The sequence below is a fragment of the Cibotium barometz genome, chromosome 40 (genome assembly GCF_041138505.1).
Source record: "Cibotium barometz isolate CiBa-2024 chromosome 40, ASM4113850v1, whole genome shotgun sequence".
Lineage (NCBI taxonomy): Eukaryota > Viridiplantae > Streptophyta > Polypodiopsida > Cyatheales > Cibotiaceae > Cibotium > Cibotium barometz.
Window position 1 is genome coordinate 36,879,903 of NC_141085.1, and position 27,917 is coordinate 36,907,819.

Sequence of the window (27,917 nt, forward strand, 5' to 3'; positions counted from 1 at the left end):
TCAACATGGATAAATTATCTGGCTTTTGTCTAACCTTATACAGGAAATGCCCAAAACCTGAGTATGATCTTTGCTGCTGCTGAATTGCGTGCATGAGTCACGCTGCATCTTCCCGCAAGATTGGATCCTCTGAGTTTGATCATCAAGTGCCGGTTTTAGCTGAGGTTGGTTAGGCAATTGCACAGGCTCGCTTTGCTGCCCGAACAATTCGACTTCCAAAGAAAATATAGCCTTTACCGGGCGGTGATCGGAGAATTGGCTCTCGGATCGTTTGTAAGCCAGTTGCTTCAAGCCTTCCCCATACCACAGTATGCGGTCGCACCTGCAAAATTTCCATTACGGATATCATCACTGGCTGCTCATCAATTGGACAATGTAGTCGTCGATGATCAGACCGAAACTTTGCGAGATTGGGCATTTCGTTCATCCCTACAGGGTACGGTCCTACGTACCAGGCGGGGGAACGACTCTTTTGGCCGGATCCAGCAGCAGCGCCCCCTATCGCCAGGTACTCATTAGAATTGTAGCGGTATTTGTAAGTCGGAGGAAACTCTATGGATCCCTCCCTCCAGCCGTCAAACACACGACCTGCTCCAAGTTCAAATGTTAGCTGCGATGTAAGATGCAAATAAGACGTTAATTGGCTGCTTAAGTACTTGCTTGTACACACACGAATGCTTGGTTACAAGTTCTTGTCGCATGGCAAACCGTCTATGCCTGATCTTTTTCGAGGAGCGCGGTCCAATCTTCCTGGTCAAGCAGTGCCTTCATTGCGCAGTAATCTATCGAAAGTATACGGTAGTTCAGGTCCCCAAACCAGGTTATTTGGCTGTAATGTTCAGAATCGAAATGAACGTGAGAGACGTCTTGCTAACTCCATCGTATGAGCTCACGATTTCGAGTCCAAATTGCTCAAGGAAAAAGAAACCGATTTCGAAGCTGCTTACTCGTGTTTCAGAATTGTTTGTGGTGGTAGCTTCTCCAATCCTGGCACGGGGTCTCTGGTACTGCGTGCGAATTTCGTTCGTTTCAAAATTTCGGTCACATCAGAATTTCTGCGCGTTCTCTCTCTCCAGAAGACAAGTGAGAGCAGACAAAACAAACGGTTGTTTCGAGGATGGAGAGACTAACTGATATGGCCCCCTGAGTACACAAAGAAATATCAAGTTCATAAGCATGTAATCACGCTTTGGTTCTCGTAATTCGGTCTTCAATTTCATTCTGATCTTCTGCTGAAAGAGCTATCTTTGCGTCATGTTTCTGTCGTACTTCTGATAGATGCGTCTAGCGTCTAGTCTAATGTTTCCGTTATTTCAGGCTTGCGTTAAACGTTTCATAGGGATAGTGAACAGTACATAGTATCATTCCTGTATAAGTCTAACAAGGAAGCATAGTGTCGACTTTGCGGTGTTCAGCGGTCTCGTCACATACCGAACACTACGCGATAATGTTGATGTCATAAAGGTACATATCGTCGTCGCAACGCTGTCGTCGTCAGATGCATTTAGTCGTCCCATGCTTCAATTTCAGCCTACTGACATTGTCAGCTACAACAACAATTCCCTGGTCGTGCGAATTCTGGCCCTACAATGTATTTCACTTCGATACACAATTGATCCGAAGGATCGAAGATGCATAGATGATTACCTTGTTGCCCAGATAGCCCATGATGCCACAGCCCACGGAGGAAACCCGAAGCGCCCGGACACAAGGCCGAAGCTTCCTCCGAATCCAAATTGATAGGAAGATGCCCACCATTTGTTTACTTGCAACACGAACGTAAGCTGGACGTCGCATTTTTGAACAGTTTCTATCCTTGGCCAGGGCTCTGATCACATCACCCGGTGAACACGGGCAACTGTAGCGGCATTGAGAGTTCGCTACGGAGCTGTGCAGCTTGTTCGAACAAGTCTCTTGCTCCAGAACTCTTGATTTTCCAGCTGCTGTGCAGGGTCCTTCCTGCTGCTGTTGTTGCTTCACCCAGCAGAACTCCGGTTGAGCAGCAGCAGCTTCCACACCCGATACAAGGTCGTCGAATTGGCTGTAAAGGACAGCGGATGCCGCATCTTCGGCCGAGGCAGGGGAGCAGGGAAGACTGTAACTTTAACACTTCAATTGACCGCCCTTGGTGCTAAGAGTCTTACGTATGAGGGCATCCCATTTGCTTGCCCGAAGGCTGCCATCACGTATGCAGAGGACATTGCCAGCGTTCAAAGGGACAATCTCCTGAAACCTGCAGGGCAGCACCAATCTGTCATTCTATCAATGATCAATCTACCAGCCCTGGCATCTGTATTTGGAAAGTGAAGTACGTGGTGGTCGTATTACTCGTATAGTTAAACTTTGAAGATTTCCAGAGGAGATTTATACATTTGTGCCATTAATGATTAGTTTGAATCTTACCCCAGTACATACATGTCTGCCGCCTCTGAAGTTTCTAGCCAACAACCTAGATCCAAATCCGCAGGTGGAGAATTCCCTCCCACGTTCCATGTGCCGACACACAACCTGCTCCATTATAGATCCATTTCTTCGTTATCATATGGTATCCGAATTCCAGTGAACGATTCGGGACAAGGTAAGGTGAAACCTACAATGATGTATTCGAGAACGAGAAGTTTGCTGTGAGGCTGCTCAATTAGCTTACTTTAGATCATTTTTGCAAGCGTACAGTGGCGATAGGGTGTCTGATTCCTCGTGCAGTAGCTTCTGCAGTGTGGGTTTCAGAGCTTCTTCTGCAAGACATCAGGCTGTGTTATTAGCTCACACCTTAATTACAACAAGCCAGATGTTAACAGCTGTCCATCTATCGAGACCGCGAAATGTACTTGCAAAGATTTCGGTTTAGCCGGCAAAGATGCCTTCTTTCTTTCAAGGATCCTATATGCATTCCTGGTTGATAGCTTATCTGAGGGGGCGAGTAACCTCGTATAACAGAAATATCGTCGGTTCACATTGCTGAAGATTAAAGCAAAGCGAGGGAGTTTGAAACATCTGAAACCCAATCTATCACCATCGTAAATCCGTAAAGCTAGCTACCACACCCTTCATTGAATCTAACGTCGGCTTTCCAAACCGGGGACTCGAGTGCTATTGCTCAGAGAGAATTATAACTGCAACTTTTATCGGTAGCCCGAAAGCGTTCTTTTACGTATCCTTTAGCACAGGCTTTGCCATCCACAAGGGAGGCATCCGTTCCTAGCTATGAGATCGCCTAATTTCGAGTGAGCAGGTTAAGGTGAACTTTGGTTTAATTTGTTATGTTGTCAGGCAATCACAGTTTCCTACAAGATTCACCACCACAGGTAGCCGTACCTTGTCGTTGAATATCTTGCCTCTCTTGCACCCCATGCAAGTTAGCGCACTCCAGGGACTTGCTACTCGCCCATTTCTTCAGCAATAACCCGGGCCATAAGTGCGGTTGATGGACGGAAAATGATGAGAGCAACATTTTGGACATGGAATGTATCGAAGGATGTATTGATGCATGTTGAATTGCAATATCCATCCCAAATCGAGGTGACGCATAGCTCTGGTGAATCAAGTTACCTCTCCAGCTCCTTTGTTCTTCGGAATCCGCATGTGTAATTCCTTGCAGGCTCCTGGAAACTGTGACTAAAAGTGGTTGCAACAGTACTGATTTGGAGCAGCATGAACTCAAATAATTGAGAAAGTACTTCCTTGTTGTGGTGTGAAAAACAGCTGGTACACAGTTCTCCAGCAGTGCGCTCTTAATGGAAGGGGCCACGAGGCCTGATAGTGCCGTCCATGAACGCTGCACTTCCTCAATGATGCCCTCGCTTATGCTTGAAGGACAGATTATGCGGCCAGGTTATGCTATAAAGGAGAAGTGTGGGTTCAAACGACAGCTTCGGCGATGGCGCTGTGGTGGGTAATGGCGATACTGAAAGCGAGGGAATATTGTCAAAAGAGAGCCAATACTTGAATGTGGCCATGGATATCCAGAAGGGATTGGAGGGTCGGTAGGGGAGAAGAGCTCTACGCTCTTCGGCGAAATGGATTGATTGGCCGGCGGCAGCTGTGATGGGATGTAGGACAAGCTACAAGGTGATCTGTGGTGGTGAGGCAGGCGCAACAGTGAAATTTTCCTTAGAAAACCCCTTGTCCAGAGCTGCCGTGGGCGGCGGTACATTTGTTTTGGAATGTCTTCGATTCGAAACTAACGAAGCTGCCTCCTGCAATAATTTGGTGAAACAAGCGTCGAGACTGCAAATGTCTCGCGCTTGCTCGTGCAAGCTGCACCTCGTCACATGATCTGCGACTCAATTGTCTCATTTTGCAAGCTGAGAGAGCGTGATTAAAGAAAGATGGAGCCCTTGCTGCTTCTGATTTTATAAGCCTCGGTCGGGAGAATGGGAGCGCAACGATTATAATACATGAGCGATGCATCTCCTATCACCGCTACCACCAATCAACTCAAAAACTTTGTTTAAGCGGCTGGGGCCCATTGGTGCATGATATTAAGGCGAAAAAGCGGACGCTGCCTTGAATTGAGAGGGAACGTTGTAGCGAATTCAAAAACGTCTACAAAGAGATGAAAGAATCACAGAGAGAGGCTGATCAAGGGCAGCAGAAGAATGTGATGCCTTGCTGCTTCTACGAAAGGATTAATAACTCCCAGGTTGCATCGCCAAACTATGAATAATTTTCCATCGGGAAGGTGAATATAAAGATAATTATCGTAGTAGCTGCCATCGCCAATTAACGATGAGTCTCCCATCGGAAAGGTGATAGAAATAATTAATTACTAGTAGCCGCCATCACCAAACGATGAATAGTCCATCCTGAAGGTGATAGAATTAACTACCCCATCACCAAACGATGAATAGTCCATCCTAAAGGTGATAGAATTCATCACCAAACGATGAATTTTCCATACTGAATTGATAGCATCATAAGCTGATAGTAGGAAAGTGTGATGCTGTTTGGGCGAATGAAACCTACTTCTGTTATCCATCCTCAACCTCTCATACAACCAGAATTTCATTATTATCCTGTCCACCTGAATTAACGTTGCTGCTCCCGTAAATTCTCGGTCGTCCAAACGAAATTATAGCACCTGAATATTTTGATCTCCCGGCAGAAACTCATACTAGTCGCCCAACCACTTGATCAGCTCAGCTCTTCTCTCTGTTGTTGACGGCATCACGGGATCAGAAAAAGTTCCGTAGGATTGAATCACTTCATCAAAAGTTTTGATGCAAGATAATTCGCTATTCCATATCACGTTACTGCCCTTTCATCAAAAGGTGTGAAGAATCAACTCTTATACCAAAGAGTTAAACCCTTGCCGTAACGTTAATTCTACCAGGGTGGCAAATAATTTTGGTAGTCTTATGATGATTAAAAAATGATGGGTCCAGCTTCCAAAAAAAAATCAAAACAAAAATAGAAAACTAAATATTCAATTACATAAAGGTCGAACATGTCCCAAACTCCCCCACATCAAATGCAAATGTAGCTCAAGGTTTCTTACAGATACTAGGGTGGAATCTTGTTATATTAGGACTTCTCTCTCTCTCTCTCTCTCCCTCTCTCCCTCTCTCCGTCTCCCTCTCAACCTCTTCACCACTACAAGAATTCAGTTTTCACAAACCATTTTACAAGAATTCACAAACCATTTTCTATTCATTTTTTGACAAAACCGATGTCAGTGGATAGCATTGGAATAAGTGTTGAGAAAAATATATATTAATGACAATAGAAATGTATAGAGACAAGTGTGGGTTTTGTTTCTAGTTTCCATGTTTACAACATCTTACTTTGATGTTGTTTAAAATAATTCATTGACCCTTATGTGAATGTGATCAATTTGGCAAATTCGATTACGGCGTGACCAATGCCGTCATGCCCTAATCCACGTATGTTGTTATACATAAATGGATATCATGCATCCAATAAAATAAACATCTAACATGTCTCAAAAAATTCAAAATTAGAAACCCTTCAAACCCCCAAAGTTAAATGAGGAAGGTAGTGCTCAAAGTATAATAGAGTTAAAAAGCTTTTTCCAAGATGCTACGGTGGAATCTTGTTATATTAATGAAGAAAATAGATTTTTAGATCTTTCATTTTACAATAAAATCATTTGTGGAGCATCGTCAAATAGTACTCTCTCTCTCTCTCTCTCTCTCTCTCTCTCTCTCTCTCTCTCTCTCTCTCTCTCTCACCACTATAAGAATTTACACCATTTTTAGTCCCTTTTTTATAAAAATTACTCCAATGGATAGCATATGAATAAGTGTTAAAAAGTCAAAAAAATATGTATCTATAACAAATAGAATTGCAATTAGAGTCAACATTTCTATTTTCCATTCTTTTAGAATTTACAGTAGCTTAAGTATTTTGACTTTGTTTAAAAGGAATCACTGACACTTACATGGATGTGATCAGCCTTGGGCAAATTCTTATTAGGTAGATTAGGGCATGACGAATGAATTCATTCCCTAATCCACACATTTCGTTAGACATATATGTAAATGTATATTAAGTAGATCCTAGAAGAGCTATGTGTATAGATGGGAAGTAGGGCATAGCCATTGCCAAATGTGTGTGTGTGTGACACGTGTGTGTGTGTGTGTGTGTGTGTGTGTGTGTGTGTGTGTGTGTGTGTGTTTAGATTAAAAAGTCCCATGAGCCATACAGTTAATTCCATCAATTGGATAAAATGTTAAAAAAGGAACACATATAAGGAAAAAATGTTTGAGACATCTAAGTTGAAAAAGGCAACTAGAGTTTGCAAAAAATTTGATCAAATTAAGAATTTTTAATAATATTAAGTTTGACAAACATAATATTGAAAAAAGATGTCGAATCCTTAGGTTTCGAGGTCGGGGCCCACTTACCTGCCACCATCCAAACAAACTAGGTGTTAGAACATCATAGTTATGTTTGGGTAGACAGGTAATGCATGTTTTCCCCGGCTTATTATCGCTTTACCTAGGAATCAAGTTCCGAGGTCGGGGCCCACTTACCTGCCACCATCCAAACAAACTAGGTGTTAGAACATCATAGTTATGTTTGGGTAGATAGGTAATGCCTGTTTTCTCCGGTTTGTTATCGCTTTACCTAGGAATATAGGCAACCATATGGATTCTTAGATAATTAAAAAAATAATTTAGCCACAAGTGAAGTTTAAGTCACAAGTGGAATGAGTGCATGGGTTAAGAAGGGATTAGAGGAGGTATGGGAAGATTAGTGGGCTTGGTATGTGGGGTGGTTAAAAAGAAAGTGTAAAGGGAAGATTTCAAGGGGGTACATAAAAGAATAATTCATAGTTAGGGAAGTATTCATGTGTGTGTGTGTTCCTATGTAAAGAAATAAGTGTCTGTCACTACAAGACAAAGCAACTATAGACGCGCTTGATAGATGCACAAAATAGCGGACGCATCTATAGACACTACTCGAATAGCAAAAATATGGGCGCGTCTAATAGCGCATCTATTAGCGCATCTGCACTATGAATTAGACGGGATTTAGATGCGGATTTAGATGCAAAACAGAGAATATAGAAAATGAAATTTTGGTGCAGGTTGATAAATGTACATCACTGCTTTCTTAACATTGCTCATGATTACCAAAGAACGTAATTTTAACAAAAATATCAATGCTTTTTGGCAAACTCACATATACAAAAATAAAGTGAGGTGAGGAGAATGAGACAATATGTAAGATAGTTTTGCCAATATCAATGATGGGCTACGGTTCAATCTCATCCTCAATGAGATCAATCCTTGCTAAACTATCTACTTTAGAATCCAAACCAGTGTTGAGATCTACAAATACGTTCAACCCACTACTACTTGTGCTACTCATGTGCTCATTGAAATCAGCATCACCAATGGTAGGCTCGTCCTCACGGGATAATGGCCTCAATATCTGTATCTCCTATCTCATGATCATCCTTCTCTCTCGTATCATGGTCATCATCACCTCCATGGCCATGATCATCCTCCATACGCTCCATATTAGTAAATGTACTATACATCACTTTGGAATGTGGCGTAATAGGTATGACATGCTACCACCTATTATTATCCACCATTGGTTGATAGACAACCTAATTCAAACACAAATATAATCATGTTATTTTCCTTGCATCGAAGGTATCAAATATTTAAAAGTGAGTATTTTTATATGTGTGTACAATACCTATTCACATTGTTGTGGTAGTACTAGTGTATCCTTCTTACTTTGCCAAAACTTTGTGGAGTCAATAGTTACAAAGCCACTTGCATGGCCTTTGATTGTTGCATTAGGGGCTCTTTCCACCACGTCCTTAAACCACTTTATATCCAAAACATACACAAAGAAGCGTCGAAAGTCAAGCTTAATAATATCTTGGATTATGCCACAATAATCATCCATGGCTCTATTGGCTCCCTCAAAGCTAGCAATGATGCCGCAATCTTGTGTGTTTCTCTTATCATCAATCCGTTGTGTTCGAAAATGCTTGCCCTCACACCATATAGCAGTGAACATAGTACACTACACCAAGACAAAATCAATTAAATAAGCAATCTAAATTGTTGAAAGCTCCTAACTTATGCATAACATTCTATATACCGACCTTGCTCATGCATCCCCTAGCATACTCCCATTCTTCCATTGTGATATGCATCCCCTCGTCTCTCTCTACACTCTCCATTTCGTCAAGTAGACAATCCACATGAATATCCTTTGGAAGTGCTCTTAGATGCTGAGGGTATGGCACACGAGATCCGTGGTGTGTACGAAAGAGGACCCTTTCTCCTTGTCTTCTTGCCTTTGCATCCTCGTATCTTGTCACCCATCTTTTCATCACATCACTATTAAGCATGCAATAGAGGTTGATATTATTAAGCAACTCCGTGTCTATTACTTTGCTGCGTCCTTTCCCTTGAGACACAATAGAGGTCATCCTTAGGTCTTCATCATCTCTCCATAGTCGTGGGAGAGAGCTATCCACATCAACAAGAAACTCAAAAATATATACAAGTGACTCCTGTACCAACCAACAACCCTCGGCCATGCTACCTTTGGGTCTTGCATTTTGTCTCACGAAACCCTTAAAGGTCTTCATGAAGTGCTCAAGGAAGAACAACCATCGTGCATGTACAGTACTGCATATAGCAATCTCATCCACCAAATGCACTATGAGATGTAGTTGGCTTGTGAGAATAGAACATGGAAATGTCTCCTCCACTAAACAAACCACCTCCACCGACATAACTCGAGCATTCTCAAGCGTGGTGGGATCTATTTCCTTTGAGCTCACATACCTAAAAAGGAAAAAGTACGCAATATTAGCAATATGAACACCTTGCATCCTGTAAAGTACCTCACAAGCTCGCCCATCTTGTAAATACAATATTCACATTTTGTATCGTGTAAGGTACCTCACAAGCTCGCCCATCTTGTAAATACAATCCTTCACGTCCTTCGATGCACTGCGAGAAATGCTAGTAGGTAGTATGAACTGAACACACGAGGAATGGTTGATTAGTTGCTTCTAATTCACTCACAAATTTGGAAGAAAAAAGATTTTATGCACATAAAATACTTACTTGGAGCATCTTGTGCCAATCATGAGATTTCAAGCCATATAATTGCTCTACACCTCTACGCCACATTCTTGAAGATATGCATGGAATCAAGTAGGTGATTGATCTTGAGGTGGGACCAATATGGTAAACGATAAAAGATGGAGTATTTAAACAAAAGCTGGTGTTAGCGGGCAATCTTTATTTCCAGTCAATATAGCACACAATAGTTAAAAATCCTTACCGGAGTGGTGGAGGAGTCGTGGATCCGTCCCAAATTCTCATCCAATCTCCCGCAGTGAGTGACTATGGGGGGACTTCATTCCAAGGGGCGACATATCTAGGATGATTAGGTGGGAGAAATCGACGGTGATTCTTATAGATGACCTTATTCAATGCGTCTACCCGTGAGGCAACTAGCGAAGGACCACAAACAGGACATGCATGGTAACCTGATGTAGTGAGACCTGAACAATAGACGCAATTAAGAGTCCCAGGTGGGTTTAGGGTGCCACATCGATTGCCTACTCATAATTAAAAGTGCAATGCTTACTTGAACACTCGCCATAGCCTGGGAAGTCATGCATCATCCACATCAAGACTGCTTTGTAGTTGAAGTCTCGTGATGAGGGAGGCCTGCTCACATCATGCACCTCGATACCAATGATTTTATATTCACGTGATCACAAGATTTTTTTTGTTAATAACACTTGTGGACATGTTATTCACATGTTCACATGTTTTCATGTTCTCAAAATAGCAGGTTACCAGTGACCTGGTAACCTGCCGAAGCCCACCGGGCTTTTTGTTTTCCTGGCGGGCCCGCCGGGAAAATCCATTTTCACGGCAGGAAAAAAAGTTTTAAAAAATGGTCAAAATATTTTCATGTTCACAGTCATTCCTACCATTTTTGGGCCTTCTGGACTCATTTATGATGTCAAAAGTTCAAAATTCTTTGTACAAAAAAAGTTATCTCTAAATTTATCACCTTAAGCTCGATTACCATCAATTAGATCTTATTATACTTCCAATTGAGTCTAATTGACATCAATTAATATCCAATTGAGTCCAATTGGTATCAATTAAGTCTAATTGGGTGTCAATTGATCGATTGGGCTCAATTGACATCAATTGACACCCCATTGGACTCAATTGGGCTTAATTGGACTTAATTGGATTCAATCAATTGACACCCAATTGGACACAACTAGGCTTAATTGGACTCAATTGACATCGATTAACACCCAATTGATGTCAATTGAGCTCAATTGACATCAATCCTAGTCAATTGATATCCAATTGATGCCAATTGAGCCGAATTGACACCAATTGCACTCAATTGGTACCCAATTGATGTCAATTGAGTCCTCAATTAACATCAATTAACACCCAATTGAGTCCAATTGACATCAACTAATACCCAATTGAGTCAAATTGATATCAATTAAGTATAATTGGGTATCAATTAATCAATTCGACTCAACTGATATCAATTGACATCCAATTGGACTCAATTGACATCAATTGGGTGCCAATTGAGTCCAAATGACACCCAATTGATATCAATTGCATCCAATTGGGCTTAATTGACATCAATTCACACCTAATTGATGTCAATTGAGCACAATCCGATTCAATTCACACCCAATTGATGTCAATTGGGCTCAATTGACATCAAATTGATGTTAATTGGACTCAATTAACATCAATTAACACCCAATTGATGTCAATTGAGCTCAATTGACATCAATTGTAGTCAATTGACACCCAATTGATGCCAATTGATGCCAATTGAGCCGAATTGAGCTTAATTGATATTAATTACACTCAATTGGCACCCAATTGATATCAATTGAGTTCGATTAGACTCAATTAACATCAATTAATATCAATTAATATCAATTAATATCCAATTAAGTTTAATTAACATCAATTAATATCTAATTGAGTCAAATTGATATCAATTAAGTCTAATTGGGTGTCAATTGATCAATTGGGCTCAATTGATATCAATTGACATCCAATTGGACTCAATTGACATCAATTGGGTGCCAATTGAGTCCAAGTGACACCCAATTGATATCCATTGCATCCAATTGGGCTCAATTGACATCAATTCACACCTAATTAATGTCAATTGAGTCCAATCACGTTCAATTCACACCGAATTGATGTCAATTGGGCTCAATTGACACCCAATTAACTCAGCCCAATTGATATCAATTGAGTCTAATTCAAACCCAATTGAGTCTAATTACATCTAATTGAACTCAAGTGACATCAATTAACATCCAATTAATGTCAATTAAACTCAATTAACATCAATTAACACCCAATTGATGTCAATTCAGCTCAATTGACATCAATCGTAGTTAACACCCAATTGATGTTAATTGACCCAAATTGGGCTTAATTGACATCAATTGCACTCAATTGGCACCCAATTGATGTCAATTGAGACTCAATTAACATCAATTAACATCCAATTGAGTTCAATTGACATCAATTAATACCCAATTGAGTCAAATTGATATCAGTTAAGTCTAATTGGGTGTCAATTGATCAATTGGGCTTAATTGATATCAATTGACATCCAAGTGGACTCAATTGACATCAATCGGGTGCCAATTGAGTCCAATTGACACCAAATTGATATCAATTACATCCAAGTGGGGTCAATTGACATCAATTCACACCTAATTGATGTTAATTGAGTCCAATTAGGTTCAATTTACACCCAATTGATGTGAATTGGGCTCAATTGACAATTGATATCAATTTGGTTAATTGATACCTAATTGATATTAATTAGACTCGATTGACATTAATTAACACCCAATTGATGTCAATTGAGCTCAATTGACATCAATTATAGTCAATTGATACCCAATTGATGTCAATTAAGCCAAATTAGGCTTAATGGACATCAATTACACTCAATTGATGTCAATTGAGTCTAATTGAGCTCAATTAACATCAATTAACACCCAATTGAGTCTAATTGATATCAATTAATACCTAATTGAGTCAAATTGATATCAATTAAGTCTAATTGGGTGTCAATTGATCAATTGGGCTCAATTGATATCAATTGACATCCACTTGGACTCAATTGACATCAATTGGCTGCCAATTGAGTCTAATTGACACCCAAGTGATATCAATTGGATCGAATTGGGCTCAATTGACATCAATTCACACCTAATTGATATCAATTGAGCCCAATTGATATTAACTGAGTCTAATTCACACCCAATTGAGTCTAATTGCATCTAATTGGACTCGATTGATATCAATAAACACCCAATTGATATCAATTAAACTCAATTAACATCAATAAACACCCAATTGATATCAATTGACTCTAATTGGGTTTAATTGACACCCAATTGATGTCAATTGAGTCCAATTGGGTTAAATTGGATGCAATTAGGCTTAATTGATGTCAATTGAATTAAATTGGATGCAATTTACCCAATTGATGTCAATTGAGTTCAATTGGATGCAATTAGGCTCAATTGACACCTAATTGATGTCAATTGAGTTCAATTCATACCCAATTATTGTTAATTGTGTCCAATTGAGCTCAATTAATACCCAATTGATGTCAATTGGGCACAATTAACATCAGTTAACACCCTATTGAGTCCAATTGGGTATCAATTGAGCCCAATTGATATCAATTGAGCCTAATTGATCAATTAATACCTAATTAGACTTAATTGATGTCAGTTGGACTCAATTCATTCAATTTAATATCAATTATAATCAATTGACACCCAATTGATATTAATTGACATCAATTAGCTGTTAATTGATGTCAATTGAGCCCATGTGACATCAATTATGTGTCAATTGAATCCAATTGATGTCAATTGAGCCCAATTGACATCAATTGTGTGTCAATTGATACACAATTAGCTTCAATTGGGCTCAATTGACATCAATTGACACCCAATTGATGTCATTTAGGCTCCATTGACACCCAATTAGACTCAATTTGGCTCAATTGACATCAATTGACACCCAATTAGACTCAATTTAGCTTAATTAAGTCTAACTGAGCTCAATTAGACTCAATTTGGCTCAATTGATATCAATTGACACCCAATTAGACTCAATTTGACTCAATTGACACACAATTAGACTCAATTTTACTCAATTGACACCCAATTGATGTGAATTGAGCTCAATTGCATCGAATTAGGCTCAATTGACACCCAATTAATATCAATTGAGAGCAATTGATGTGAATTGATGTCAATTGAGCTCAATTGCATGGAATTAGGTTTAATTGACACCCAATTAATATCAATTGAGTGCAATTGAGCCCAATTCAGCTCAGTTGTAAATTGACACCCAATTGATGTCAGTTGCATCCAATTTGGCTCAATTGAAACCCAACTGATGTCAATTGAGTCCAATTGATGTTAATTGGCACCCAATTGATGTCAATAAGGTTCAATTGATGTTAATTGACACCCAATTGATGTCATTTACGTCCAATTGAGCTCAATTGACACCCAAATTATCTAATTAAAGTCAATTAGACTTAATTGACTTCAATTGTGTTAATTGAATATTAATTGATATCAATTAACACCCAATTGCTATCAATTGAGTCTAATTCGGCTCAATTGACACTCAATTTACATCCAATTGGGTGTGAATTGAGCTCAATTGTATCATATTAGGCTCAATTGACATCAATTGACACACAATTGAGTGCAATTGAGCCCAATTGAGCCCAATTGATATCAATTGTGATCAATTGACACCCGATTGATGTTAATTGCATCCTATTGGGCTCAATTGAGCACAATAGGATGCAATTAACACCCAATTGAGTGTCAATTGAGTGCAATTGAGCCCAATTGAGCTCAATTGATATCAATTGACACCCAATTGATGTCAACTGAGCTCAATTGAGCTTAATTGACATTAATTGTAATAAATTAACACCCAATTGAAGTCAATTGGGCTTAATTAATATCAATTAACATCCAATTATTATCAATTGAGTCCAATTCGACTCAATTGATACTTAGTTTACACCCAATTTATGCAAAGTGGGTGTAAATTGGGCTCAATTGCGTCGAATTAGGCACAATTGACATCAATTGACACCCAATTAATATCAATTGAGTGTAAATCAAGTGTAATTGAGTCCAATTGGGCTCAATTGAGTGCAATGATGTCATGGACAATTGAGTCAATTGATGTAAGTATAGTTAGATTTAATTAGTGTGTCAATTGAACTTAAGGCCAGCAAATTATATAAAACTTTTTTTGTGCCAAGAATTTTGAACTTTTGACATCATAAGTGAGTCCAGAAGGCCAAAAATGGTAAGAATGACTGTGAACATGATTTTTTTATTTTTTTTTATTTTTTTAATTTGTCCACTGAGAAAATGGGTTTTCCCGGCGGGCTCGCCGGGAAATATAATTTTCCCGGCGGGATTACTGGCAGAGAAAGTTTTTGCATGTCATAAAAAATGCCCGTGAATATACATTGTGATCACAAGAATTTTTATGTTAACAACAGGTTTTGTTAACGTGATCACGAAATTGTGAAGACGTTAATGAAATCCCTGCTCGATACCTGTCCAAAGTATCTCTAGCTCATCAATCAAAGGCTCCAAATAAACATCACTATTTTTGACTTTATGTTTCCCTGGAATCAAAAGGGATAACATAACATGTCCTTTCTTAATCACCATAGAGGGTGGAAGATTATAATTCACCAATATCACTGGCCATACACTGTAAGAGGTGCTTTTGAGACCAAATGGGTTCACACCGTCCATACCCAATCCAATTCTCAAGCTTCTAGGTTCTTTCTTGAAGCTTGTCCATGTGTCTTTAATATGCTTCCACGTAGGAGTGTCTGTGGGAGTTCTCCATTTGCCATCGATTGATCGATGGGAGGAATGCCATGACATGAGCTCTGCAATGGATTTCCACTTGAACATATGTTGGATGCGAAGGATTATGGAAAAATGTCGCAGAACCTTACGAGGCACATCCAAAGTTTTGAGATCTGCTCTATATCTTGCCTCTCCACAAGTAGGACACTCTCGTGCATCCTTATGTTGTCCATGAAATAGAACGCAATCGTTGACGCATGCATGGATGCGCTTGTAATCTAATCCTCCAAGAGAGGTCACATGTTGCCTTGCCATATCTCTTGAGGTCGGTAATTTATTCTCCCTTGGAAGCATTTTACACAATAGCCTACACATGAATACCATAAATGAGAAAAAGCATTCGAGTGATTGACCCATTAGCATAATTCACCATGTCAGCAAAATGGACTTTAAAGCTTAGTTGAGTAATGCATTCAAACTTGCATTGCTCCATCCATAGATGGTCTGCAAGTTTAGTAACTCAAGGGAGGCACGTAGAACAAAGAATGTGCACCCCTCAAACAGTGGAGTCGATGTTGCGGTAAAAAGATCATCCTACTCCATGCTATCATCCCTACCTGAGGACTGATGGACATATAAATCCCGCACCATATAATCAAACACCTCCTCCTCCACAGCCTCATGAGGTAATGGCGGAGGGCTACTATCACCATCACTCCATGCATCCGTAACGGTCCCTCCTGAAGATCCCACCTCATATCGCCGATGCTTTGCCTCCTCACGACGAGCATAGGGCAACATATGCGGGTGTGGCACTGCATCCTGTATCAAATTAAAAGGGAATCATAACTCAAACACATGAACACCCATAGGTATCTCAATCAACCTTAACTCTTTAACACTTACCATGTTTACAGTCGCATCTCATTCTCCATACTTTGAGACGTGATTGAGTGTAATTCTGCGTGCACGATACATGTTTCCTTGACATCGATCACACATATATTTGATTTTTTGCTCCAACCACATTTTCGATGGTGGATATGGAGGGATTCATCCTCATTGGACTTACTTGTTGAAGATGAAGACATCCTACATATAAACAACCCAAAAAGAAGAAAGAGAAGCAGAGGGTGAACAAGGAAGAGAAGAAAGAGAAGCAACTTTGAAGAAGGACAAGAAGCTTCCATACCTCTATCCAAGGTAAGTCTCTTGGCGGTTGATCTTCTTTGGAAGTTGCTCTCTTTGGATTCGTCCTTTGTCGTATGTAGGGAATGGATATTTTTTATACTACGGTGGTTGGGCGCATGTCCTTTTCAATTTCTTAGAAAAAGGCATCTATCGGAGCGCGTCTATAGACGCGTCTATCTTTTGGAAAAACAGACAACCGCACCTATAGACGCGCTGTTAGATGTGTTTATAGACGCGCTCCGACAGTCTTATATGTTCTTCCCTTTCCCCTTCCTTTTCCTTCTCTTTCCCTTCCCCTTCCCCTTCCCCTTCCACTTCCAAGAACCACTTCAAAGAAAAGGATTGCATATTGAATGACAGAAATAAGTGATTGCATGAATGAAGAAAGGGATTGCATGAATGATGAAAAGGGATTGCATGATTGAAGAAAGGGATTGCATGAATGATGGAAAGGGAAAGCATGATTGAAGAAAGGGATTGCATTCGTGAGAAAATAAGGAATTGCATTCTCTTTTTCTCTCCTTTCTCCTCTCTTTCCTTCTCTTTTCTCCTCTCTTTTCCTCTCTTTTTTGCTCTTATCTCCTCTCTTTCCTTCTCTTTTCGTCTCTTTTCTCATCTCTTTCCTTCTCTCTTTCTTTCTTTCTTTCTTGTCTTTTCTCCGAGTCTCTTTCTTTCTCTCTTTTATCCTCACCTTTTCTCTCTTTTTCCGTCTCTCCTTTATCCTCTCTTTCCTTCTCTTTTCGTGGTAATTTTCCTCTCTTATCTCCTCTCTTTTTCTCTCTTTTTTCCTCCTCATTTTTCTCTATTTTTCTCTCTTTCATTCTCTCTATTTTCCTCTCTTTTATCCCCTCTTTCCTTCACCTTGTCTCTCTTTTTTCTTCTCTCTTTTATCCTCTCTTTCCTTCTCTTTTCATCTCTCTCTTATCTCCTCTCTTTCCTTCTCTTTTCATCTCTTTTCTCATCTCTTTCCTTGTCTCTTTTTCTCTCTTTTCAGCCTCCTCTCTTTTCTCTCTTATCTCCTTTCTTTTCTCTCCTCTCTTTTTCTCTCTTTTCCTCTCTTTTCTCCTCTGTTTCCTTCTCTTTTCGTCTCTTTTCTCATCTCTTTCCCTCTTCTCTTTTCTCCTCTCTTTCCTTCTCTTTTTCTCTCTTTTATCCTCACCTTTTCTCTCTTTTTCCTTCTCTCTTTTATCCTCTCTTTCCTTCTCTTTTCACGGTAATTTTCCTCTCTTTTCCTCTATTTTTTTCTCCTCTCTTTTCTCTTCTCTTTCCTTCTCTCTATTTTCCTCTCTTTTATCCCCTCTTTCCTTCACCTTGTCTCTCTTTTTTCTTCTCTCTTTTCTTCTCTCTTTCCTTCTCTTTTCATCTCTCTTTTTCTCTCTTATCTTCTCTCTTTCCTTCTCTTTTCTTCTCATCTCTTTCCTTCTCTCTTCTTCTCTCTTTCCCTCCTCTCTTTTCTATCTTATCTCCTTTCTTTTTTTTCCTCTCTTTTCCTCTCTTTCCTTCCTCTCTTTTCCCATGTGAAGCTTCAATAGCCTAACATTGAGCAAACAAATACAGACTTCTGTCACTCTAATTCAAAGAATGCAGGAGCCTGTAAATGCTTGCTCAATGTCAGGCTGTCACTCTATTTTTTCTTTTCAATCTCGTGACAAGGGCATGCTTGATGGTAATCTTTTTCTTTTCTTTTCTTCAGTTCATCATGTGGCCAGGATCTTCAGCCTCACCTGATCTTCGAGATGCCATCTTTTGGGAGTTATATAATCTTCTGGGGCACCCTCCCACTCGTGCGGAGTTATACACATACATGATGGGTACTACAAACACCCCTCAGGAGTCGGCAGTACAGACTCCAAACCACCCCAATCCCACATGAGCTGAGATTACCCCAGCAGAGTCGAGACAGCCCAACTGGCTATACAGAGCCAAGCCCCTTCTCCCCCCCTACGGGGTCAAGAGGTCCTTCTGCCTCATAGAGCCACCGGCGTACTCTCGTGCCATTGAGAGTCCCTTCTCCAGCTACGAGTGCCCAGCATACTCTTATGTAGTCCAGAGTCGCTTCTCCAACTACAAGCGGCTAGCGTACTAGCTCGACACGACAGTGTAGCAGGCGTAGTAGTAGGGAGAGTGGTGGGGGATGCATGGCAGCCTGCTTTGGGAGGGGTAGTGGTGGGGACAAGGATGATTCAAATGATGGAGACATGCCAGAGGGTGATGGTACGATTTACTATGACATCACTCATTTGCTTTATTCACTACAAAGACCATCCAAAAAAGTTGGCTGAGACTTTCCCTGCTGTTCGCTCTAGGTATCCCAATCCCCCCAATGTTCAGTTCACAGATAAATAAGCCAAGTCAAATATTGTTATGATACTTGGCAATAAAAGATCTTCGCTTAAGAGGCAGGCACTAGCCGAGATTGCTACGCTCAAGGGAGGTCAACCACCAAGGGGCCAGCCCCACACCGCTCACAAGCGTGAGTGGAAGAAAGCAATGAAGGCAACGAAGGCAGACCCCAATCTGTAGCATGTGGAGGCACGAAGGATCCAAATGGAGCAATATGGAAGCATGCATTTTGGAGCAGGGGGTGTTGAATCATGGGAGGCCCAATTTGTAAGTATCGATCTCAAATTGTATTGTTTATGTAGTTTATTAGGAAGTTGTTTCTTTGTACTAACCCCTTCGCAAATTGTGTCATCTTGCAGCTTGATATCATGGGCAGGTACCCTACTCCTGTCGAGACAGCCTACCACCGCCACCATCGTAGAGGAGATACATGGAGGCACTTCTATGATGATGGGTTGATTATTGAAGAATTAGTATATCCGGGCTACTGGAGTGGCCCCCCAGGTATTTGAAAGTAATTAAATAATGTCAATATTGTAAGTAAAGATTTGATTTTTCATACATTGATACATGTTGTTCCTCGTTTACAGAACCTTGCGGCGGCTGATCAGGAGGGAGAAGATGAGGAAGAAGGGAGCGAAGAAGGGGGCGAAGAAGGGGGCAAAGAAGGGAGCGAGGACACGGAGAACTTAGATTAGTTGTAGAAGTAGTGCTAGCTACTCTTTTTTGTACTTGAAGCCACCGGCTTGGCTTCATACCTCTCTTGTAAATACACTCCTCTTATTTTTTGTACTTGAAGCCACAAGACGTGGCTTGGCTTCGTGCTATATATACATACAAGCACTTTCTGAGCTATGAATTAATATACACTCCTTTTAATTTTTTGGCTTTCAATTTCCTTGTGCAACGTTCTATCAATTAATGCCTTCTGAACTAAACATTTTGGAGTTGTAATGTTTTATTCAGAATTATAATTGTCCGCTATAGAAGTGCTATCAATCGTGCTAATTAAAATGCGGTTGGCTGTAAGAATTGAATTGCACAATGTGGAAATGGGATTCTTGTAACTACATAGCATACATAACATACATAGCATTCTGTTCAACCATACAAAATTCTACTTTTATTAACAAAAAATATTCTATAGAGCGTCTATAAGTGCGTATATAAACGCGTTTATGTACGCGTCTCTCTGTTTTTTAAAAATTTCTAGCAGGGCGTCTATTTGCATGTCTATGTACACATTTGTCTATTTTTTTATAATTTCTAGTAGGGCATCTATTTGCGCGTCTGTATGCACCTCTGTTTGTTATATAGACGCGCCTTTAGACACGGCTTTGTCGACGCACCAATAGACACGCAAATAGATGCGCCTGTAAGTTTTTTTAAAATTATGGAAACGCATTTGTGTGTGCATCTGTAGGTGCCTTTTCTTGTTGTGTGTGTGTGTGAGATACATTTACTAATCAAGTTTATTTTGTGTGTGTGTGTGTGTGGCCCACCCCCAACCCAGAGGGTAAGACCACATGGTGGGGAGTAAAGTTTCTCCCCACTTTTTGTTAAAAATATCTATTAGACAAGGATTCCCGCTAGCCCCACTATTGTTTGCAATAGCGCGACTGATGCCCTTGGTTGCAGGGATTTCATTAACGTCTTCACAATTTCGTGATCACGTTAACAAAACCTGTTGTTAACATAAAAATTCTTGTGATCACAATGTATATTCACGGGCATTTTTTATGACCTGCAAAAACCTTCTCTGCCAGTAATCCCGCCGGGAAAATGTACATTTCCCGGCGGGCCCGCCGGGAAAACCCATTTTCCCGGCGGACAAATTCAAAAAATAAAAATAATAAAAATAATAAAAAAATAAAAAAATAAAAAATCATGTTCACAGTCATTCTTACCATTTTTGGGCCTTCTGGACTCATTTATGATGTCAAAAGTTTAAAATTCTTGGCACAAAAAAAGTTTTGTATAATTTGCTAGCCTTAAGTTCAATTGACACACCAATTAAATCTAACTATACTTACATCAGTTGACTCAATTGTCCATGACATCATTGCACTCAATTGCCCAATTGGACTCAATTACACTTGATTTACACTCAATTGATATTAATTGGGTGTCAATTGATGTCAATTGTGCCTAATTCGACGCAATTGAGCCCAATTTACACCCAATTTGCATAAATTGGGTGTAAACTAAGTATCAATTGAGTCGAATTGGACTCAATTGATAATAATTGGATGTTAATTGATATTAATTAAGCCCAATTGACTTCAATTGGGTGTTAATTTATTACAATTAATGTCAATTAACCTCAATTGAGCTCAGTTGACATCAATTGGGTGTCAATTGAGCTCAGTTGACATCAATTGGGTGTCAATTGATATCAATTAAGCTCAATCGAGCTCAGTTGACATCAATTGGGTGTCAATTGATATCAATTAAGCTCAATTGAGCTCAGTTGACATCAATTGGGTGTCAATTGATATCAATTGAGCTCAATTGGGCTCAATTGCACTCAATTGACACTCAATTGGGTGTTAATTGCATCCTATTGTGCTCAATTGAGCCCAATAGGATGCAATTAACATCAATCGGGTGTCAATTGATCACAATTGATATCAATTGGGCTCAATTGCACTCAATTGTGTGATCGATTGTGTGTCAATTGATGTCAATTGAGCCTAATATGATACAATTGAGCTCAATTCACGCCCAATTAGATGTAAATTGAGTGTCAATTGAGTCGAATTAGACTCAATTGATAGCAATTGGGTGTTAATTGATATCAATTAATATCCAATTAATACAATTGAAGTCAATTAAGTCTAATTGACTTCAATTGGATAATTTGGGTGTCAATTGAGCTCAATTGGACGTAATTGACATCAATTGGGGGTCAATTAACATCAATTGAACCTTATTGACATCAATTGGGTGCCAATTAACATCAATTGGACTCAATTGACATCAGTTGGGTTTCAATTGAGCCAAATTGGATGCAACTGACATCAATTGGGTGTCAATTGATTACAACTGAGCTGAATTGGGCTCAATTGCACTCAATTGATATTAATTGGGTGTCCGTTAAACCTAATTCCATGCAATTGAGCTCAATTGACATCAATTCACATCAATTGCTCTCAATTGATATTAATTGGGTGTCAATCAATGTCAATTGAGCCTAATTCGATGCAATTGAGCTCAATTCACATCAGTTCATATCAATTGGGTGTCAATTGATGTCAATTGAGTAAAATTGAGTCTAATTGGGTGTCAATTGAGTCAAATTGAGTATAATTGGGTGTCAATTGATATCAATTGAGTCTAATTGAGTCCAATTAGACTTAATTAAGCTAAATTGAGTCTAATTGGGTGTCAATTGATGTCAATTGAGCCAAATTGAGTCTAATTGGGTGTCAATGGAGCCTAATTGACATCAATTGGGTGTCAATTGATGTCAATTGAGCCCAATTGAAGCTAATTGTGTATCAATTGACACACAATTGATGTCAATTAGTTTTGATGTCAATTGGGCTCAATTGACATCAATTGGATTCAATTGACACACAATTGATGTCACATGGGCTCAATTGACATCAATTAACACCTAATTGATGTCAATTAATATCAATTGGGTGTCAATTGATTATAATTGATGCTAAATTGAATGAATTGAGTCCAATTGACATCAATTAAGTCTAATTGGGTATTAATTGATCAATTGGACTCAATTGATATCAATTGACACCCAATTGGACTCAATTGACATCAATTGGACTCAAAAGAGTGTTAACTGATGTTAATTGAGCCCAATTGACATCAATTGGGTATTAATTGAGCTCAATTGGATACAATTAACAATAATTGGGTATGAATTGAACTCAATTGACATCAATTAGGTGTCAATTGAGCCTAATTGCATCCAATTGAACTCAATTGACATCAATTGATAAATTGCATCCAATTTAATTCAATTGACATCAATTAAGCCTAATTGCATCTAATTTAACCCAATTGGACTCAACTGAATCCAATTGGACTCAATTGACATCAGTTAGGTGTTAATTGAGCCTAATTGTATCTATTTGGACTTAATTGACATCAATTGGGTGTCAATTAAACCCAATTGGAGTCAATTGATATCAATTGGGTATTTATTGATATTAATTGAGTTTAATTGACATCAATTGGGTGTTTATTGATGTCAATCGAGTCCAATTAGATGCAATTGGACTCAATTGGGTGCGAATTAGACTCAATTAATATCAATTGGGCTCAATTGATATCAATTAGGTGTGAATTGATGTCAATTGAGCCCAATTCAATGCAATTGATATCACTTGGGTGTCAATTAGACTCAATTGGCATCCAATTGATGTCAATTGAGTCCAAGTGGATGTCAATTGATATCAATTGAGCCCAATTGATCAATTGATACCCAATTAGACTTAATTGATATCAATTTGACTCAATTAGATGTTAATTGATATTAATTAGACTCAATTGGGTACTAATTGATGTTAATTGAGCTCAATTAGACTCAATTGACATCAATTAGGTGCTAATTGAGTGTAATTGATGTCCATTAAGCCTAATTTGGCTTAATTGACATCAATTGGGTATCAATTGACTACAATTGATGTCAATTGAGCTCAATTGACATCAATTGGGTGTTAATTAATGTCAATCGAGTCCAATTAATATCAATTAAGTATCAATTAAGCCAAATTGATATCAATTGGGTGTCAATTGAGCCCAATTCACATCAATTGGGTGTAAATTGAACCTAATTGGACTCAATTAACATCAATTAGGTGTGAATTGATGTCAATTGACCCCACTTGGATGCAATTGATATCAATTTGGTGTCAATTAGACTCAATTGGCACCCAATTGATGTCAATTGAGTCCACTTGGATGTCAATTGATATCAATTGAGCCCAATTGATCAATTGACACCCAATTAGACTTAATTGATATCAATTTGACTCAATTGGATATTAATTGATGTCAATTGAACTCAATTGGATGTTAATTGATGTTAATTGAGTTTCAATTGACATCAATTGGGTGCCAATTGAGTGCAATTGATGTCAATTAAGTCCAATTTGGCTCAATTAACATCAATTGGGTGTCAATTAACTACGATTGATGTCAATTGAGCTGAATTGACATCAATTAGGTGTTAATTGATGTTAATTGAGTTTAATTGACATCAATTGGGTGTTAATTGATATCACTTGAGTCCAATTAGATGTAATTAGACTCAATTGGGTTTGAATTAGACTCAATTGATATCAATTAGGCTGAGTTAATTGGGTGTCAATTGAGTCCAATTGACATCAATTGGGTGTGAATTGAACGTGATTGGACTCAATTGACATTAATTAGGTGTGAATTGATGTCAATTGAGCCCAATTGCATGCAATGGATATCAATTGGGTGTCACTTGGACTCACTTGGCACCCAATTGATGTCAATTGAGTCCAATTGGATGTCAATTGGTACCAATTGAGCCCAATTGATCAATTGACATCCAATTAGACTTAATTGATATCAATTTGACTCAATTAGGTATTAATTGATATCAATTAGACTTAATTGGGTGTTAATTGAGTCTAATCGGACTCAATTGATATCAATTGGGTGCCAATTGAGTGAAATTAATATCAATTAAGCTCAATTCGGCTCAATTGGCATCAATTGGGTGTCAATTGACTACGATTGATGTCAATTGAGCTCAATTGACATCAATTGGGTATTAATTGATGTCAATTGAGTCCAATTAACATCAATTGGATGTCAATTGAGCCCAATTGACATCAATTGGGTGTGAATTGAACTGGATTGGACTCAATTGACATCAATTAGGTGTGAATTGATGTCAATTAAGCCCAATTGGATGCAATTGATATCAATTGGGTGTCACTTGGACTCAATTGACACCCAATTGATGTCAATTGAGTCCAATTGGATGTCAATTGATATCAGTTGAGTCGAATTGATTAATTGACACCCAATTATACTTAATTGATATCAATTTGACTCAATTGGGTATTAATTGATGTCAATTGGACTCAATTGGGTGTTAATTGATGTTAATTGAGGACTCAATTGACATCAATTGGGTACCAATTGAGTGCAATTGGTGTCAATTCGGCTCAATTGGCATCAATTGGATATCAATTGACTAGGATTGATGTCAATTGAGCTCAATTGACATCAATTGGGTGTTAATCGATGTCAATTGAGTCCAATTAAGCCCAGTTGTGTCCAATTGGGTGTCAATTGATTGAATCCAATTAAGTCCAATTAAGCCCAATTGAGTCCAATGGGATGTCAATTGATGTCAATTGAGCCTAATCGATCAATTGACACCCAATTAGACTTAATTGATACCAATTGGACTCAATTGGATATTAATTGATGTCAATTAGACTCAATTGGAAGTATAATAAGATCTAATTGATGGTAATCGAGCTTAAGGTGATAAATTTAGAGATAACTTTTTTTGTACAAAGAATTTTGAACTTTTGACATCATCAATGAGTCCAGAAGGCCCAAAAATGGTAGGAATGACTGTGAACATGAATATATTTTGACCATTTTTTTAACTTTTTTTCCCGCCGGGAAAACAAAAAGCCCGGCGGGCTTCGGCAGGTTACCAGGTCACTGGTAACCTGCTATTTTGAGAACATGAAAACATGTGAACATGTGAATAACATGTTCACAAGTGTTATTAACAAAAAAAATCTTGTGATCACGTGAATATAAAATCCCTGCTTGGTTGGCTTATTCAAGAAAGGGCAGATAACAGCACTGTGAAAGGTATTCATGTAGAAGGGGGAAGACAGATCATATGCCAACAATTTGCAGATGATACTAATCTTACTCCTCATAATGATGAGGAATCAGTAACTAGAATTCTTGAATGCTTAAATGTGTTTTGCTTAGCCTTTGGCTCGAGAATCAATCATGAAAAAAGAGGTATCTATGCAACTAGAAACCCACTGCCATAGATTCTTATAAATAAAGGCTGCAAAATCATAAGGGAGGGAGAGGTCTTCAGGCTGCTAGGAATTCCAATGGGTTTTAGATGCTCAATAAATGACCAATGGGACTAGGTAATTGATAGAATCAAGGACAAAATCACCAAATGGCAAGGTCTTCAACCAGCTCTCACTAGGAGAAATTTTGTCTCAAATCACTACATCTACCCGTTGATCATAGTGGGGAAAAAGAGAAACATTAAGGGGAAGGAGCATAATGGGAAAAAAGAGAAACATTAAGGGGAAGGAGGGGAAGTAGGAATACAAAGATTGTAAGGAAAATTGCTATGTAAGGGCCATAGCAAATTAAAGGGGGAAATGAGGAAATTAGGGAGGGATTTGAGGGAGACTTAGAGGGACGATAAAAAGTGGGGATGCTAAAAATGATGTAAAGGTTTTAAACAAATGTGACAGAAATTAGTAAAGAACTTAATAAATTAGTAAGGAGAGAAGGGCTTAATAAATTGAGGGTAATATGAAAGAATGTCTAAGGGAAAAATAAAGGATTTAAGGGGATGGAGAAAAATATATTTTTGGTTACGAGTTGGAATGAAAAAGATAAAGAAATTATACTAAAAAAGGTATGTTAGGGGACTAGTGAAAATGTGGGGAAGTGAAGGGAAATAAGGGGAGAGGGAGAGGGGGGGGGGGGGTTGGAAGAGATAAAGAATCAAATTTGTGGGAATTGTAATGAATTTAATGCTATGAATGTAATGAAGAAATTAAGAAAGTAAAAAATAACTTAATTGAAAAAAGTAGATTAAAGCATTTAGTACTAAGTTTATTAGTAAGGGGAGAGGAGCTTAAATGACTAAAACAATGGGGGGGGGTAAGTTTTATAGCACGGGGGAGCGAATTATAAGAAGACAGCTTTTAAAGAGGGAAGACCTGGCAAAACCAAAGGACAAATAGATTTAGGGTGCACAGAGTGCAAGGCAAGAGTACCTGGCAATCTGTGTGACGATCGAGATACGAGGAAAGCAGAGGGTAGCTCTAAACCATGCATACACTGGTGGGACGTGGAGGAGTGTCAGCATCATTGGTCAAAGACTTTGGTAGCAATATTGTAGCACGGGTTCCGATCTTTGGAAGAGGCGGCCCGCTAAAGAAGAAAATGGAACTAGAATGTAGAGGCTTCTCACAGGAGGTGACCAGCACAGCGAGACTAGCACTTCTACACACGGCGAGACTAGCACTTCTACACACGGGCCCTATTCCGATGCTTAAGCACCGACGTTTAGTGTGCGCGGGGCACTAATCGTCGATAATCAAAGCGGGATTTGTTGAGTGTCGCTATATAGTGACTTTAGACAAGTGTCCCCATATAGCGATGTTTAAAGAGCGTTGCTATATAGCAACACTTATTAGACTTGTGAATGGTCATTATATAGTGACACTGAGACAATATCCTATAGCGACGTTTTACAGAGAGTGTTTTTTCCCATACCAACCTTAAAAGATAGTTTTTCCCAATGACAATTTTTTTTTTCTTTTCATACATGTTTGATCCTTTGAGAGAATAAAAGTACAAGAGCATGTACATCAAGTTTGAAGCTTATATATTCATGTCCAAGTTTGAGATGAAAAAAAATCAATGAAGAGCATTTACATCAACGGCTTCATCCTGAGCCAAGTCTAACGTGCCAAACAAGTCTACCTCTAACTCTATACCGAGTTGATCTCCTATATCATCATCGTACTCTAACATCGTACGTTCACCTAAGACTTGATCATCTTCTTCAATAAAGTGTGGTGATTCTTGATGATCGTCATCTTCTTCCTCAATATCGTGATCTCCATCTTCCTCCCGTACGATGTCATTATGAGCATCTTCCTCTTGGCTCATATTGTGATCTTCATCTTCTTCACTAGATCCATTTGGATCAATTGGATCCGGCATTGGTAGTACCATC

General features: G+C 39.0%; 1 pseudogene; it reads right to left on the minus strand.

Moving 5' to 3' along the window:
• LOC147615467 (type I inositol polyphosphate 5-phosphatase 8-like) lies at positions 1 to 27,904 on the minus strand (annotated as a pseudogene).
• Positions 27,905 to 27,917: the final 13 nt, after the last annotated feature.